The following is an 18,254-nucleotide window of genomic DNA, read 5'->3' as shown; positions in this document are numbered from 1 at the left end:
AAGCAACTTGCAGTGTAACTGGTTGCACTATGGTTTTAAAGAATCCTTGTCTTATTAATCTAACATTACACATGGAGAGACACTATAAAGCAGAATTTGAAAATGTAGTAAGAAGACGTGAAGCTTCAACTATGAAAAGATCACTCCTGCAAGGACCCGGCATGGCCAGGTGGGTTAAGGCGTAATCCTAGGGTCGCGGGTTCGAATCACGGTCGCACCAAACATGCTCGCTCTTTCAGCTATGGAGGCGTTATAATGTAACGGTCAATCCCACTATTCGTTGGTAAAAGAGTAGCCCAAGAGTTGGCGGTGAGTGGGGATGACTAGCTGCCTTCTCTCTAGTGTTACACTGCTAAATTAGGGACGGCTAACGCAAATAGCCCTCGTGTATCTTTGCGCGAAATTCTGAAAACAAACTTTTTGGTGAACACAGCACATACCCCAATGTGGCTTTATTATTAGAAAAGACAGTCTTACTACGAAACTTTCATTCACTCCTACTTAATTTCCAATGTTACACATGTATGTCATAAATCACTGAGCTAAAGAAACAAGGAATGATAAACTGAATCGAATTTGAACTGATAAACTGATCAAATTGATGCTGCATGAACCAAGCCCTTCCACCATTGGTTCAGCGGTATGTCTGCGGACTTACATCGCTAAAAACCGGGGTTCGATACCCGTGGTGGGCAGAGCACGTAGTAGATAGCCCAGTGTGTAGCTTTTTGCTTAATTCAAAACAGCAAAAATATCATAAACCAGAATTGGAGAAAATGTCGAATCAAAAAAATTTAAAAACGTAAACTGCAATTCGAACTCGAATTTTAATTGGTAGAGGATTACTCGCTGCACGTGTTATTTCCCGATAAACCTAAGTCATCAGGTCAGACTGAGCCTTTCATTTGTGTTCGGTACCCATTATATTGTCCACCTCTCTTTTAACCTACGTTCTCATTTACCCTCACCATTAATCTGTCCTGCCGTATTAAACCTTTTAAGGGAACGATATTCTTAGAAAAATCTGTTTGGCTTCCATTGTTGTAAGTTCATAATTCCGTAATGAGGCTGCTATATCTGGAGAGTGATCGCTGACTGTATTTGTAGATGTGGTAACACGGAAAAAAATCGAGCAGAAAGCGGCGCCTTTGATCCTTTCTAAGGAATTATAGAAATGACCTTGTTGAGAGAATGACCAGCCGCTTACCTTTCCAAATCATAAGTCAATATATAATTAAAATTTGACCACATTAAGCCTAAAATTGGCTTCCTTAGATGTCGATATGATTAAAGAATCTAAGAGGAAGCTTGCTAATTACAAACGAGAAGACGGTCTATTATGTTTTCCAATAAATGAATATTCAGCTACTTTCGTTTTGACTAAATTCAAATAGTTCTGAATCTGGTAAAAGTTTCTGATTCAGTAATGTCATTCTAGATTGTTTTTATTCTTATTTGCTGTCTTTGGTATCTTGAATTAATTAACTTATTATTAATGTGGATATTTCTTATAAACATTCAAAGAACAAGGTGAAATATTGTGGGGAGAAAAAAGAAAACTCAATAATAATGAGGCATTACTAAAACTCGGATGTAGCTTTAAATGCAACATACTTCACTGTATCATATCGATGAAATTATGCACTTTTAGTATGTTATAAATAATTACCTACTTTATAGATTTGAGAAGTTATGAAGTGATAGGAAAGATATATTTTAAGACAATATGTTCAGACGCAACTCGGATGCTAATTATACCTTTGGAGAATTTGATTTCCTAAACTCGGATGCAATACTGCTGGATGCAGTGGTTCACAAACAATTCTTAAAAATTAGGTACAGTGTAGGATTCTTTTTAATGATATATATTTCTTAATTATCGTGATAATTACGAGTTATGATTATGATGTGTTCTAACTGGCCTCTTTTCAGGGCTGGAATCTATAAATCCTAGGAAACGAAGAATTTTGATGTGGGGCAAACGGGAGTACCCTGAGAAAACCCACTTTCACTGCTAAGGCTGTTTATTCGGCCCCCCACCATTCAGGCCATGTATGTAGTTGTAGGGAGAGAGGTATCGCTGCCAAGTTCGTGAGGTGGCTGCTAGTTGTGGAAATTCTCTTGTCAATTGTGTACGGTTGCTTTCTTTCCGATAGTATTTAGATGCTAGATAGGTAAGTCTTTTCTTGAGAGGCGAGATGGTGCTTGCTTTGTCAAGGTGAGCTGTCGGTGTGTAACTGTCGATATGCCAGTCGAATGGCAAGATTTTGGGCTTGTTGCAATTTTTTATGGTAGTTGAGGGGTGCGTTCGCATTAATCATGTTGCCGTATTCAATGATCAGCCGAATGTAAATCTTGTAAATGGTAAGAATCGTTTTAGTTCTACAACCCTTGGGAATTCTACTGATTCTTCTGAGGTAGAAGATTCGTTTGTAAACTTTTGAGAGCATGGTTTCGAAGTGGTCAGTCCAAGTTAGTTTCTTGTTGAACGTGATGCCACGAAACTTAATAGTGGGAGAGAATTTAAACTCAGTGTTCATCATTTTCCTTTTTTGACTTTAGGGATGGATTTGCTCTCTCTCGAGATTTTGCGTTTAAAGGTTATAGCCTGAGTTTTAGTTGCATAAAGCACTACCCGCCAGGTGTTACACCAGGTGGTTATACTGTTCAGTGTGAATTGAACTTTAGAGATGGCCAGTAGGGGTTCGCGTGAGGTCCTCCATACTGCTATGTCGTCAGCATATTGCGACGCATAGGTGTAGTTAAGATAAGGGAAAGGGATGTCGTTAACATATAATTCATATAAAAGAGGGCTGAGTGCAGAACCTTAGGTAACGCCTGACGAGAGGTGAACAATGTGGGATGTTAATTCTTACTTCAGCTCTTCTATTGTCTAAAAAGCTAAATAACCATCTTGTTAAGGTAGAAGGGGAAGTTAAACTGAAGGAGTTTGAACTTGAGGCCCTGGTGACAGTTTGAGTAAAAGGCTCGTTTGACGTGTAAAAATAAGCCACTGTTTTTATTGAATCCTTGTACAATGGATTAAAAATAAACTCCGACGAGGCGGATTTGAACCACCGACCTATGGATAACTATAATCTTACTACAGTCCACCGCTCTACCAACTGAGCTATCGTCGGATGTTGTAGATTAAGCCAACTTGTTTTAACTGCATAGCCCACTTGACGTCACTAAGCTCCGCCCAGACCCGACCGAACTTTCAAAAACTGAGCATCGGGCTCTATATAGTCCTTTCAGCTCTCACCTGATGGAAACTTATAGAAAAGATAATCTCGAACAGACTCTTATTTCATATAGAAACTAATAATATTCAAAATGCATATTCGCTGCGTCTCAATTCTCCTCGCCAACATACAGGCCAGAGCACGACTCAATCAAACACATTCTCGCTTATTCAGGCTGGTAGCAGGCGTACCGCAAGGGTCTGCTATCAGCTCACTCTTGTACACAATACACTTCAACAACGTTCCGTTCGTCAAACTCGGGTATACTCATGCGTCACAATAAGCTAATAACGCTGCTGTTTGGAGTACGTCAAAGACTCATTGGTCGCAGCTAGTGGAGCTCAAACATCGCTCAATCACACAACAGAATTGTGTGATCGTTGGCGTATAGCTTTAAATCCCAACAAAATACAGGCAATTATATTTCACCCATGTTGTAAAAAGAAAATGTATAAATTAACCCAAACAAAACTTACCCTACCAGACACCGATATAGAATTAACTAAATCTATAAATAACTCGGAGTCGCCTTCAATCGGTCTGTATAATAGACGGATCACTTTAGCAAAATTTGCAAATCTGTCAATCAACATAATACTTTTTTCAGACGCATTGGAGTTTCCCACAAAGGACGCTTGGCCAGTACCACTCCAGCTATTTACACAGCTTATATTAGACCACTTACTGAATATGGATACATAGTCGCGTGCAGCATGCCCAATGACCTCATGCGAAAGTTAGAAACACTACGATATCGAGTTCCCTGTGTAGCATATCGTTTACCAAGGTACACGCCCCAAGGCTACTTAGATTCACGACGGATATTACCTATACTTTGTGAAATAACCCACAATTTAGCCGCAAGATATTATCAAAGAGCCAGAACAAGAAAAACAATTCTCAAATTAGCTGAAACACCTAACACATGTCGCACCCACTAGTCTCCTTAATATATTTGTAGTGTATAGAGTACTAACCAATTTCCCTCACACCAGATTCTTGACACAGGATCTATACATCCAACGTCATTCTGAAGGACTCTAAGTCCCATACCGGTCGTTTATCTTTGTGATACTTACTCGTCAGAGCCTGTCGTCGGTTTTTCCGCCGCTACTTGCTTGCCTTCTATCCATAACCACAGTTTGTTTGTTTATACGTGTCAGTAATGTGAATGAGTATTTACATACGTAAATACGCACGTTCGTTTTAGTTGTTTTTTCTCATGTACCTTAACCTAATATCCAGTCACGAGTGGGGTGGAGAGAAAATAAATTTCTGAGTTGATTCTGACTCATAACCTCGGCTAGGAACCAGATAACTCTTAAACCGAAATATCTGCTGTTAACATTTAAAGATCAGTTATTTAGCTATCAACTTTTAAAGTTTAGTTATTTAGCTATCAACCTTTAAAGTTTAGTTATTTAGCTATCAACCTTTAAAGTTCAGTTATTTAGCTATCAACTTTTGTAGATAAAGTTAGAGAGAAATAGTATTCAGGAAGACCTTTCTTAGGCATATTTTGTCTGGTCATTATTTTTTACGTTTCTCTACATTTTTTAAGTATGGGGTGTTACGAAACTAATGAAGTGTATTCATATTTCATAATCGCTGGTTTTCGCGAACGCGAAAAAAGCAACTTGCAGTGTAACTGGTTGCACTATGGTTTTAAAGAATCCTTGTCTTATTAATCTAACATTACACATGGAGAGACACTATAAAGCAGAATTTGAAAATGTAGTAAGAAGACGTGAAGCTTCAACTATGAAAAGATCACTCCTGCAAGGACCCGGCATGGCCAGGTGGGTTAAGGCGTAATCCTAGGGTCGCGGGTTCGAATCACGGTCGCACCAAACATGCTCGCTCTTTCAGCTATGGAGGCGTTATAATGTAACGGTCAATCCCACTATTCGTTGGTAAAAGAGTAGCCCAAGAGTTGGCGGTGAGTGGGGATGACTAGCTGCCTTCTCTCTAGTGTTACACTGCTAAATTAGGGACGGCTAACGCAAATAGCCCTCGTGTATCTTTGCGCGAAATTCTGAAAACAAACTTTTTGGTGAACACAGCACATACCCCAATGTGGCTTTATTATTAGAAAAGACAGTCTTACTACGAAACTTTCATTCACTCCTACTTAATTTCCAATGTTACACATATATGTCATAAATCACTGAGCTAAAGAAACAAGGAATGATAAACTGAATCGAATTTGAACTGATAAACTGATCAAATTGATGCTGCATGAACCAAGCCCTTCCACCATTGGTTCAGCGGTATGTCTGCGGACTTACATCGCTAAAAACCGGGGTTCGATACCCGTGGTGGGCAGAGCACGTAGTAGATAGCCCAGTGCGTAGCTTTTTGCTTAATTCAAAACAGCAAAAATATCATAGACCAGAATTGGAGAAAATGTCGAATCAAAAAATTTAAAAACGTAAACTGCAATTCGAACTCGAATTTTAATTGGTAGAGGATTACTCGCTCCACGTGTTATTTCCCGATAAACCTAAATCATCAGGTCAGACTGAGCCTTTCATTTGTGTTCGGTACCCATTATATTGTCCACCTCTCTTTTAACCTACGTTCTCATTTACCCTCACCATTAATCTGTCCTGCCGTATTAAACCTTTTAAGGGAACGATATTCTTAGAAAAATCTGTTTGGCTTCCATTGTTGTAAGTTCATAATTCCGTAATGAGGCTGCTATATCTGGAGAGTGATCGCTGACTGTATTTGTAGATGTGGTAACACGGAAAAAAAATCGAGCAGAAAGCGGCGCCTTTGATCCTTTCTAAGGAATTATAGAAATGACCTTGTTGAGAGAATGACCAGCCGCTTACCTTTCCAAATCATAAGTCAATATATAATTAAAATTTGACCACATTAAGCCTAAAATTGGCTTCCTTAGATGTCGATATGATTAAAGAATCTAAGAGGAAGCTTGCTAATTACAAACGAGAAGACGGTCTATTATGTTTTCCAATAAATGAATATTCAGCTACTTTCGTTTTGACTAAATTCAAATAGTTCTGAATCTGGTAAAAGTTTCTGATTCAGTAATGTCATTCTAGATTGTTTTTATTCTTATTTGCTGTCTTTGGTATCTTGAATTAATTAACTTATTATTAATGTGGATATTTCTTATAAACATTCAAAGAACAAGGTGAAATATTGTGGGGAGAAAAAAGAAAACTCAATAATAATGAGGCATTACTAAAACTCGGATGTAGCTTTAAATGCAACATACTTCACTGTATCATATCGATGAAATTATGCACTTTTAGTATGTTATAAATAATTACCTACTTTATAGATTTGAGAAGTTATGAAGTGATAGGAAAGATATATTTTAAGACAATATGTTCAGACGCAACTCGGATGCTAATTATACCTTTGGAGAATTTGATTTCCTAAACTCGGATGCAATACTGCTGGATGCAGTGGTTCACAAACAATTCTTAAAAATTAGGTACAGTGTAGGATTCTTTTTAATGATATATATTTCTTAATTATCGTGATAATTACGAGTTATGATTATGATGTGTTCTAACTGGCCTCTTTTCAGGGCTGGAATCTATAAATCCTAGGAAACGAAGAATTTTGATGTGGGGGCAAACGGGACTACCCTGAGAAAACCCAGTTTCACTGCTAAGGCTGTTTATTCGGCCCCCCACCATTCAGGCCATGTATGTAGTTGTAGGGAGAGAGGTATCGCTGCCAAGTTCGTGAGGTGGCTGCTAGTTGTGGAAATTGTCTTGTTAATTGTGTACGGTTGCTTTCTTTCCGATAGTATTTAGATGCTAGATAGGTAAGTCTTTTCTTGAGAGGCGAGATGGTGCTTGCTTTGTCAAGGTGAGCTGTCGGTGTGTAACTGTCGATATGCCAGTCGAATGGCAAGATTTTGGGCTTGTTGCAATTTTTTATGGTAGTTGAGGGGTGCGTTCGCATTAATCATGTTGCCGTATTCAATGATCAGCCGAATGTAAATCTTGTAAATGGTAAGAATCGTTTTAGTTCTACAGCCCTTGGTAATTCTACTGATTCTTCTGAGGTAGAAGATTCGTTTGTAAACTTTTGAGAGCATGGTTTTGAAGTGGTCAGTCCAAGTTAGTTTCTTGTTGAACGTGATGCCAAGAAACTTAATAGTGGGAGAGAATTTAAACTCAGTGTTCATCATTGTCCGTTTGACTTTAGGGATGGATTTGCTCTCTCTCGAGATTTTGCGTTTAAAGGTTATAGCCTGAGTTTTAGTTGCATAAAGCACTACCCGCCAGGTGTTACACCAGGTGGTTATACTGTTCAGTGTGAATTGAACTTTAGAGATGGCCAGTAGGGGTTCGCGTGAGGTCCTCCATACTGCTATGTCGTCAGCATATTGCGACGCATAGGTGTAGTTAAGATAAGGGAAAGGGATGTCGTTAACATATAATTCATATAAAAGAGGGCTGAGTGCAGAACCTTAGGTAACGCCTGACGAGAGGTGAACAATGTGGGATGTTAATCCTTACTTCAGCTCTTCTATTGTCTAAAAAGCTAAATATCCATCTTGTTAAGGTAGAAGGGGAAGTTAAACTGAAGGAGTTTGAACTTGAGGCCCTGGTGACAGTTTGAGTAAAAGGCTCGTTTGACGTGTAAAAATAAGCCACTGTTTTTATTGAATCCTTGTACAATGGATTAAAAATAAACTCCGACGAGGCGGATTTGAACCACCGACCTATGGATAACTATAATCTTACTACAGTCCACCGCTCTACCAACTGAGCTATCGTCGGATGTTGTAGATTAAGCCAACTTGTTTTAACTGCATAGCCCACTTGACGTCACTAAGCTCCGCCCAGACCCGACCGAACTTTCAAAAACTGAGCATCGGGCTCTATATAGTCCTTTCAGCTCTCACCTGATGGAAACTTATAGAAAAGATAATCTCGAACAGACTCTTATTTCATATAGAAACTAATAATATTCAAAATGCATATTCGCTGCGTCTCAATTCTCCTCGCCAACATACAGGCCAGAGCACGACTCAATCAAACACATTCTCGCTTATTCAGGCTGGTAGCAGGCGTACTGCAAGGGTCTGCTATCAGCTCACTCTTGTACACAATACACTTCAACAACGTTCCGTTCGTCAAACTCGGGTATACTCATGCGTCACAATAAGCTATAACGCTGCTGTTTGGAGTACGTCAAGAGACTCATTGGTCGCAGCTAGTGGAGCTCAAACGTCGCTCAATCACACAACAGAATTGTGTGATCGTTGGCGTATAGCTTTAAATCCCAACAAAATACAGGCAATTATATTTCACCCATGTTGTAAAAAAGAAAATGTATAAATTAACCCAAACAAAACTTACCCTACCAGACACCGATATAGAATTAACTAAATCTATAAATAACTCGGAGTCGCCTTCAATCGGTCTGTATAATAGACGGATCACTTTAGCAAAATTTGCAAATCTGTCAATCAACATAATACTTTTTTCAGACGCATTGGAGTTACCCACAAAGGACGCTTGGCCAGTACCACTCCAGCTATTTACAAAGCTTATATTAGACCACTTACTGAATATGGATACATAGTCGCGTGCAGCATGCCCAATGACCTCATGCGAAAGTTAGAAACACTACGATATCGAGTTCCCTGTGTAGCATATCGTTTACCAAGGTACACGCCCCAAGGCTACTTAGATTCACGACGGATATTACCTAAACTTAGTGAAATAACCCACAATTTAGCCGCAAGATATTATCAAAGAGCCAGAACAAGAAAAACAATTCTCAAATTAGCTGAAACACCTAACACATGTCGCACCCACTAGTCTCCTTAATATATTTGTAGTGTATAGAGTACTAACCAATTTCCCTCACACCAGATTCTTGACACAGGATCTATACATCCAACGTCATTCTGAAGGACTCTAAGTCCCATACCGGTCGTTTATCTTTGTGATACTTACTCGTCAGAGCCTGTCGTCGGTTTTCCGCCGCTACTTGCTTGCCTACTATCCATAACCACAGTTTGTTTGTTTATACGTGTCAGTAATGTGAATGAGTATTTACATACGTAAATACGCACGTTCGTTTTAGTTGTTTTTTTCTCATGTACCTTAACCTAATATCCAGTCACGAGTGGGGTGGAGAGAAAATAAATTTCTGAGTTGATTCTGACTCATAACCTCGGCTAGGAACCAGTTAACTCTTAAACCGAAATATCTGCTGTAAACATTTAAAGATCAGTTATTTAGCTATCAACTTTTAAAGTTTAGTTATTTAGCTATCAACATTTAAAGTTTAGTTATTTAGCTATCAACCTTTAAAGTTCAGTTATTTAGCTATCAACTTTTGTAGATAAAGTTAGAGAGAAATAGTATTCAGGAAGACCTTTCTTAGGCATATTTTGTCTGGTCACTATTTTTTACGTTTCTCTACATTTTTTAAGTATGGGGTGTTACGAAACTAATGAAGTGTATTCATATTTCATAATCGCTGGTTTTCGCGAACGCGAAAAAGCAACTTGCAGTGTAACTGGTTGCACTATGGTTTTAAAGAATCCTTGTCTTATTAATCTAACATTACACATGGAGAGACACTATAAAGCAGAATTTGAAAATGTAGTAAGAAGACGTGAAGCTTCAACTATGAAAAGATCACTCCTGCAAGGACCCGGCATGGCCAGGTGGGTTAAGGCGTAATCCTAGGGTCGCGGGTTCGAATCACGGTCGCACCAAACATGCTCGCTCTTTCAGCTATGGAGGCGTTATAATGTAACGGTCAATCCCACTATTCGTTGGTAAAAGAGTAGCCCAAGAGTTGGCGGTGAGTGGGGATGACTAGCTGCCTTCTCTCTAGTGTTACACTGCTAAATTAGGGACGGCTAACGCAAATAGCCCTCGTGTATCTTTGCGCGAAATTCTGAAAACAAACTTTTTGGTGAACACAGCACATACCCCAATGTGGCTTTATTATTAGAAAAGACAGTCTTACTACGAAACTTTCATTCACTCCTACTTAATTTCCAATGTTACACATGTATGTCATAAATCACTGAGCTAAAGAAACAAGGAATGATAAACTGAATCGAATTTGAACTGATAAACTGATCAAATTGATGCTGCATGAACCAAGCCCTTCCACCATTGGTTCAGCGGTATGTCTGCGGACTTACATCGCTAAAACCGGGGTTCGATACCCGTGGTGGGCAGAGCACGTAGTAGATAGCCCAGTGTGTAGCTTTTTGCTTAATTCAAAACAGCAAAAATATCATAAACCAGAATTGGAGAAAATGTCGAATCAAAAAATTTAAAAACGTAAACTGCAATTCGAACTCGAATTTTAATTGGTAGAGGATTACTCGCTGCACGTGTTATTTCCCGATAAACCTAAATCATCAGGTCAGACTGAGCCTTTCATTTGTGTTCGGTACCCATTATATTGTCCACCTCTCTTTTAACCTACGTTCTCATTTACCCTCACCATTAATCTGTCCTGCCGTATTAAACCTTTTAAGGGAACGATATTCTTAGAAAAATCTGTTTGGCTTCCATTGTTGTAAGTTCATAATTCCGTAATGAGGCTGCTATATCTGGAGAGTGATCGCTGACTGTATTTGTAGATGTGGTAACACGGAAAAAAATCGAGCAGAAAGCGGCGCCTTTGATCCTTTCTAAGGAATTATAGAAATGACCTTGTTGAGAGAATGACCAGCCGCTTACCTTTCCAAATCATAAGTCAATATATAATTAAAATTTGACCACATTAAGCCTAAAATTGGCTTCCTTAGATGTCGATATGATTAAAGAATCTAAGAGGAAGCTTGCTAATTACAAACGAGAAGACGGTCTATTATGTTTTCCAATAAATGAATATTCAGCTACTTTCGTTTTGACTAAATTCAAATAGTTCTGAATCTGGTAAAAGTTTCTGATTCAGTAATGTCATTCTAGATTGTTTTATTCTTATTTGCTGTCTTTGGTATCTTGAATTAATTAACTTATTATTAATGTGGATATTTCTTATAAACATTCAAAGAACAAGGTGAAATATTGTGGGGAGAAAAAAGAAAACTCAATAATAATGAGGCATTACTAAAACTCGGATGTAGCTTTAAATGCAACATACTTCACTGTATCATATCGATGAAATTATGCACTTTTAGTATGTTATAAATAATTACCTACTTTATAGATTTGAGAAGTTATGAAGTGATAGGAAAGATATATTTTAAGACAATATGTTCAGACGCAACTCGGATGCTAATTATACCTTTGGAGAATTTGATTTCCTAAACTCGGATGCAATACTGCTGGATGCAGTGGTTCACAAACAATTCTTAAAAATTAGGTACAGTGTAGGATTCTTTTTAATGATATATATTTCTTAATTATCGTGATAATTACGAGTTATGATTATGATGTGTTCTAACTGGCCTCTTTTCAGGGCTGGAATCTATAAATCCTAGGAAACGAAGAATTTTGATGTGGGGCAAACGGGAGTACCCTGAGAAAACCCACTTTCACTGCTAAGGCTGTTTATTCGGCCCCCCACCATTCAGGCCATGTATGTAGTTGTAGGGAGAGAGGTATCGCTGCCAAGTTCGTGAGGTGGCTGCTAGTTGTGGAAATTGTCTTGTCAATTGTGTACGGTTGCTTTCTTTCCGATAGTATTTAGATGCTAGATAGGTAAGTCTTTTCTTGAGAGGCGAGATGGTGCTTGCTTTGTCAAGGTGAGCTGTCGGTGTGTAACTGTCGATATGCCAGTCGAATGGCAAGATTTTGGGCTTGTTGCAATTTTTTATGGTAGTTGAGGGGTGCGTTCGCATTAATCATGTTGCCGTATTCAATGATCAGCCGAATGTAAATCTTGTAAATGGTAAGAATCGTTTTAGTTCTACAGCCCTTGGCAATTCTACTGATTCTTCTGAGGTAGAAGATTCGTTTGTAAACTTTTGAGAGCATGGTTTTGAAGTGGTCAGTCCAAGTTAGTTTCTTGTTGAACGTGATGCCAAGAAACTTAATAGTGGGAGAGAATTTAAACTCAGTGTTCATCATTGTCCGTTTGACTTTAGGGATGGATTTGCTCTCTCTCGAGATTTTGCGTTTAAAGGTTATAGCCTGAGTTTTAGTTGCATAAAGCACTACCCGCCAGGTGTTACACCAGGTGGTTATACTGTTCAGTGTGAATTGAACTTTAGAGATGGCCAGTAGGGGTTCGCGTGAGGTCCTCCATACTGCTATGTCGTCAGCATATTGCGACGCATAGGTGTAGTTAAGATAAGGGAAAGGGATGTCGTTAACATATAATTCATATAAAAGAGGGCTGAGTACAGAACCTTGGGTAACGCCTGACGAGAGGTGAACAATGTGGGATGTTAATTCTTACTTCAGCTCTTCTATTGTCTAAAAAGCTAAATATCCATCTTGTTAAGGTAGACGGGAGGTTAAACTGAAGGAGTTTGAACTTGAGGCCCTGGTGACAGTTTGAGTAAAAGGCTCGTTTGACGTGTAAAAATAAGCCACTGTTTTTATTGAATCCTTGTACAATGGATTAAAAATAAACTCCGACGAGGCGGATTTGAACCACCGACCTATGGATAACTATAATCTTACTACAGTCCACCGCTCTACCAACTGAGCTATCGTCGGATGTTGTAGATTAAGCCAACTTGTTTTAACTGCAAAGCCCACTTGACGTCACTAAGCTCCGCCCAGACCCGACCGAACTTTCAAAAACTGAGCATCGGGCTCTATATAGTCCCTTCAGCTCTCATCTGATGGAAACTTATAGAAAAGATAATCTCGAACAGACTCTTATTTCATATAGAAACTAATAATATTCAAAATGCATATTCGCTGCGTCTCAATTCTCCTCGCCAACATACAGGCCAGAGCACGACTCAATCAAACACATTCTCGCTTATTCAGGCTGGTAGCAGGCGTACCGCAAGGGTCTGCTATCAGCTCACTCTTGTACACAATACACTTCAACAACGTTCCGTTCGTCAAACTCGGGTATACTCATGCGTCACAATAAGCTAATAACGCTGCTGTTTGGAGTACGTCAAGAGACTCATTGGTCGCAGCTAGTGGAGCTCAAACGTCGCTCAATCACACAACAGAATTGTGTGATCGTTGGCGTATAGCTTTAAATCCCAACAAAATACAGGCAATTATATTTCACCCATGTTGTAAAAAGAAAATGTATAAATTAACCCAAACAAAACTTACCCTACCAGACACCGATATAGAATTAACTAAATCTATAAATAACTCGGAGTCGCCTTCAATCGGTCTGTATAATAGACGGATCACTTTAGCAAAATTTGCAAATCTGTCAATCAACATAATACTTTTTTCAGACGCATTGGAGTTACCCACAAAGGACGCTTGGCCAGTACCACTCCAGCTATTTACAAAGCTTATATTAGACCACTTACTGAATATGGATACATAGTCGCGTGCAGCATGCCCAATGACCTCATGCGAAAGTTAGAAACACTACGATATCGAGTTCCCTGTGTAGCATATCGTTTACCAAGGTACACGCCCCAAGGCTACTTAGATTCACGACGGATATTACCTAAACTTAGTGAAATAACCCACAATTTAGCCGCAAGATATTATCAAAGAGCCAGAACAAGAAAAACAATTCTCAAATTAGCTGAAACACCTAACACGTGGCGCGCCCACTAGTCTCCTTAATATATTTGTAGTGTATAGAGTACTAACCAATTTCCCTCACACCAGATTCTTGACACAGGATCTATACATCCAACGTCACTCTGAAGGACTCTAAGTCCCATACCGGTCGTTTATCTTTGTGATACTTACTCGTCAGAGCCTGTCGTCGGTTTTTCCGCCGCTACTTGCTTGCCTACTATCCATAACCACAGTTTGTTTGTTTATACGTGTCAGTAATGTGAATGAGTATTTACATACGTAAATACGCACGTTCGTTTTAGTTGTGTTTTTCTCATGTACCTTAACCTAATATCCAGTCACGAGTGGGGTGGAGAGAAAATAAATTTCTGAGTTGATTCTGACTCATAACCTCGGCTAGGAACCAGTTAACTCTTAAACCGAAATATCTGCTGTAAACATTTAAAGATCAGTTATTTAGCTATCAACTTTTAAAGTTTAGTTATTTAGCTATCAACATTTAAAGTTTAGTTATTTAGCTATCAACCTTTAAAGTTCAGTTATTTAGCTATCAACTTTTGTAGATAAAGTTAGAGAGAAATAGTATTCAGGAAGACCTTTCTTAGGCATATTTTGTCTGGTCACTATTTTTTACGTTTTTCTACCCTTTTTAAATATGGGGTGTTACGAAACTAATGAAGTGTATTCATATTTCATAATCGCTGGTTTTCGCGAACGCGAAAAAGCAACTTGCAGTGTAACTGGTTGCACTATGGTTTTAAAGAATCCTTGTCTTATTAATCTAACATTACACATGGAGAGACACTATAAAGCAGAATTTGAAAATGTAGTAAGAAGACGTGAAGCTTCAACTATGAAAAGATCACTCCTGCAAGGACCCGGCATGGCCAGGTGGGTTAAGGCGTAATCCTAGGGTCGCGGGTTCGAATCACGGTCGCACCAAACATGCTCGCTCTTTCAGCTATGGAGGCGTTATAATGTAACGGTCAATCCCACTATTCGTTGGTAAAGAGTAGCCCAAGAGTTGGCGGTGAGTGGGGATGACTAGCTGCCTTCTCTCTAGTGTTACACTGCTAAATTAGGGACGGCTAACGCAAATAGCCCTCGTGTATCTTTGCGCGAAATTCTGAAAACAAACTTTTTGGTGAACACAGCACATACCCCAATGTGGCTTTATTATTAGAAAAGACAGTCTTACTACGAAACTTTCATTCACTCCTACTTAATTTCCAATGTTACACATGTATGTCATAAATCACTGAGCTAAAGAAACAAGGAATGATAAACTGAATCGAATTTGAACTGATAAACTGATCAAATTGATGCTGCATGAACCAAGCCCTTCCACCATTGGTTCAGCGGTATGTCTGCGGACTTACATCGCTAAAAACCGGGGTTCGATACCCGTGGTGGGCAGAGCACGTAGTAGATAGCCCAGTGTGTAGCTTTTTGCTTAATTCAAAACAGAAAAATATCATAGACCAGAATAGGAGAAAATGTCGAATCAAAAAATTTAAAACGTAAACTGCAATTCGAACTCGAATTTTAATTGGTAGAGGATTACTCGCTGCACGTGTTATTTCCCGATAAACCTAAATCATCAGGTCAGACTGAGCCTTTCATTTGTGTTCGGTACCCATTATATTGTCCACCTCTCTTTTAACCTACGTTCTCATTTACCCTCACCATTAATCTGTCCTGCCGTATTAAACCTTTTAAGGGAACGATATTCTTAGAAAAATCTGTTTGGCTTCCATTGTTGTAAGTTCATAATTCCGTAATGAGGCTGCTATATCTGGAGAGTGATCGCTGACTGTATTTGTAGATGTGGTAACACGGAAAAAAATCGAGCAGAAAGCGGCGCCTTTGATCCTTTCTAAGGAATTATAGAAATGACCTTGTTGAGAGAATGACCAGCCGCTTACCTTTCCAAATCATAAGTCAATATATAATTAAAATTTGACCACATTAAGCCTAAAATTGGCTTCCTTAGATGTCGATATGATTAAAGAATCTAAGAGGAAGCTTGCTAATTACAAACGAGAAGACGGTCTATTATGTTTTCCAATAAATGAATATTCAGCTACTTTCGTTTTGACTAAATTCAAATAGTTCTGAATCTGGTAAAGTTTCTGATTCAGTAATGTCATTCTAGATTGTTTTATTCTTATTTGCTGTCTTTGGTATCTTGAATTAATTAACTTATTATTAATGTGGATATTTCTTATAAACATTCAAAGAACAAGGTGAAATATTGTGGGGAGAAAAAGAAAACTCAATAATAATGAGGCATTACTAAAACTCGGATGTAGCTTTAAATGCAACATACTTCACTGTATCATATCGATGAAATTATGCACTTTTAGTATGTTATAAATAATTACCTACTTTATAGATTTGAGAAGTTATGAAGTGATAGGAAAGATATATTTTAAGACAATATGTTCAGACGCAACTCGGATGCTAATTATACCTTTGGAGAATGTGATTTCCTAAACTCGGATGCAATACTGCTGGATGCAGTGGTTCACAAACAATTCTTAAAAATTAGGTACAGTGTAGGATTCTTTTTAATGATATATATTTCTTAATTATCGTGATAATTACGAGTTATGATTATGATGTGTTCTAACTGGCCTCTTTTCAGGGCTGGAATCTATAAATCCTAGGAAACGAAGAATTTTGATGTGGGGGCAAACGGGAGTACCCTGAGAAAACCCACTTTCACTGCTAAGGCTGTTTATTCGGCCCCCCACCATTCAGGCCATGTATGTAGTTGTAGGGAGAGAGGTATCGCTGCCAAGTTCGTGAGGTGGCTGCTAGTTGTGGAAATTGTCTTGTCAATTGTGTACGGTTGCTTTCTTTCCGATAGTATTTAGATGCTAGATAGGTAAGTCTTTTCTTGAGAGGCGAGATGGTGCTTGCTTTGTCAAGGTGAGCTGTCGGTGTGTAACTGTCGATATGCCAGTCGAATGGCAAGATTTTGGGCTTGTTGCAATTTTTTATGGTAGTTGAGGGGTGCGTTCGCATTAATCATGTTGCCGTATTCAATGATCAGCCGAATGTAAATCTTGTAAATGGTAAGAATCGTTTTAGTTCTACAGCCCTTGGCAATTCTACTGATTCTTCTGAGGTAGAAGATTCGTTTGTAAACTTTTGAGAGCATGGTTTTGAAGTGGTCAGTCCAAGTTAGTTTCTTGTTGAACGTGATGCCAAGAAACTTAATAGTGGGAGAGAATTTAAACTCAGTGTTCATCATTTTCCTTTTGACTTTAGGGATGGATTTGCTCTCTCTCGAGATTTTGCGTTTAAAGGTTATAGCCTGAGTTTTAGTTGCATAAAGCACTACCCGCCAGGTGTTACACCAGGTAGTTATACTGTTCAGTGTGAATTGAACTTTAGAGATGGCCAGTAGGGGTTCGCGTGAGGTCCTCCATACTGCTATGTCGTCAGCATATTGCGACGCATAGGTGTAGTTAAGATAAGGGAAAGGGATGTCGTTAACATATAATTCATATAAAAGAGGGCTGAGTACAGAACCTTGGGGAACGCCTGACGAGAGGTGAACAATGTGGGATGTTAATTCTTACTCCAGCTCTTCTATTGTCTAAAAAGCTAAATATCCATCTTGTTAAGGTAGACGGGAGGTTAAACTGAAGGAGTTTAAACTTGAGGCCCTGGTGACAGTTTGAGTAAAAGGCTCGTTTAACGTTTAGAAATAAGCCACTGTTTTAATTGAATCCTTGTACAATGGATTAAAAAATAAACTCCGACGAGGCGGATTTGAACCACCGACCTATGGATAACTATAATCTTACTACAGTCCACCGCTCTACCAACTGAGCTATCGTCGGATGTTGTAGATTAAGCCAACTTGTTTTAACTGCAAAGCCCACTTGACGTCACTAAGCTCCGCCCAGACCCGACCGAACTTTCAAAAACTGAGCATCGGGCTCTATATAGTCCCTTCAGCTCTCATCTGATGGAAACTTATAGAAAAGATAATCTCGAACAGACTCTTATTTCATATAGAAACTAATAATATTCAAAATGCATATTCTCTGCGTCTCAATTCTCCTCGCCAACATACAGGCCAGAGCACGACTCAATCAAACACATTCTCGCTTATTCAGGCTGGTAGCAGGCGTACCGCAAGGGTCTGCTATCAGCTCACTCTTGTACACAATACACTTCAACAACGTTCCGTTCGTCAAACTCGGGTATACTCATGCGTCACAATAAGCTAATAACGCTGCTGTTTGGAGTACGTCAAGAGACTCATTGGTCGCAGCTAGTGGAGCTCAAACGTCGCTCAATCACACAACAGAATTGTGTGATCGTTGGCGTATAGCTTTAA

At 38.9% G+C, this 18,254-nt stretch overlaps 4 non-coding genes across 4 annotated transcripts; all 4 read right to left on the bottom strand.

Moving 5' to 3' along the window:
* Positions 1–3,054: 3,054 nt before the first annotated feature.
* On the bottom strand, positions 3,055–3,140 carry TRNAY-GUA (transfer RNA tyrosine (anticodon GUA)). The gene is given in 2 exon segments: positions 3,055–3,090; positions 3,104–3,140. It is a non-coding gene; the product is annotated as a tRNA-Tyr (tRNA).
* Positions 3,141–7,928: 4,788 nt separating this feature from the next.
* On the bottom strand, positions 7,929–8,014 carry TRNAY-GUA (transfer RNA tyrosine (anticodon GUA)). The gene is given in 2 exon segments: positions 7,929–7,964; positions 7,978–8,014. It is a non-coding gene; the product is annotated as a tRNA-Tyr (tRNA).
* A 4,783-nt stretch (positions 8,015–12,797) lies between these two features.
* TRNAY-GUA (transfer RNA tyrosine (anticodon GUA)) lies at positions 12,798–12,883 on the bottom strand. Its single transcript is given in 2 exon segments — positions 12,798–12,833; positions 12,847–12,883. It is a non-coding gene; the product is annotated as a tRNA-Tyr (tRNA).
* Positions 12,884–17,665: 4,782 nt separating this feature from the next.
* On the bottom strand, positions 17,666–17,751 carry TRNAY-GUA (transfer RNA tyrosine (anticodon GUA)). The gene is given in 2 exon segments: positions 17,666–17,701; positions 17,715–17,751. It is a non-coding gene; the product is annotated as a tRNA-Tyr (tRNA).
* Positions 17,752–18,254: the final 503 nt, after the last annotated feature.

Source organism: Tachypleus tridentatus, chromosome 13 (genome assembly GCF_004210375.1).
Source record: "Tachypleus tridentatus isolate NWPU-2018 chromosome 13, ASM421037v1, whole genome shotgun sequence".
Classification (NCBI taxonomy): Eukaryota; Metazoa; Arthropoda; class Merostomata; order Xiphosura; family Limulidae; genus Tachypleus; species Tachypleus tridentatus.
Note: the sequence above shows the minus strand (reverse complement) of the source record. Positions and strands in the feature narration are given on the sequence as shown.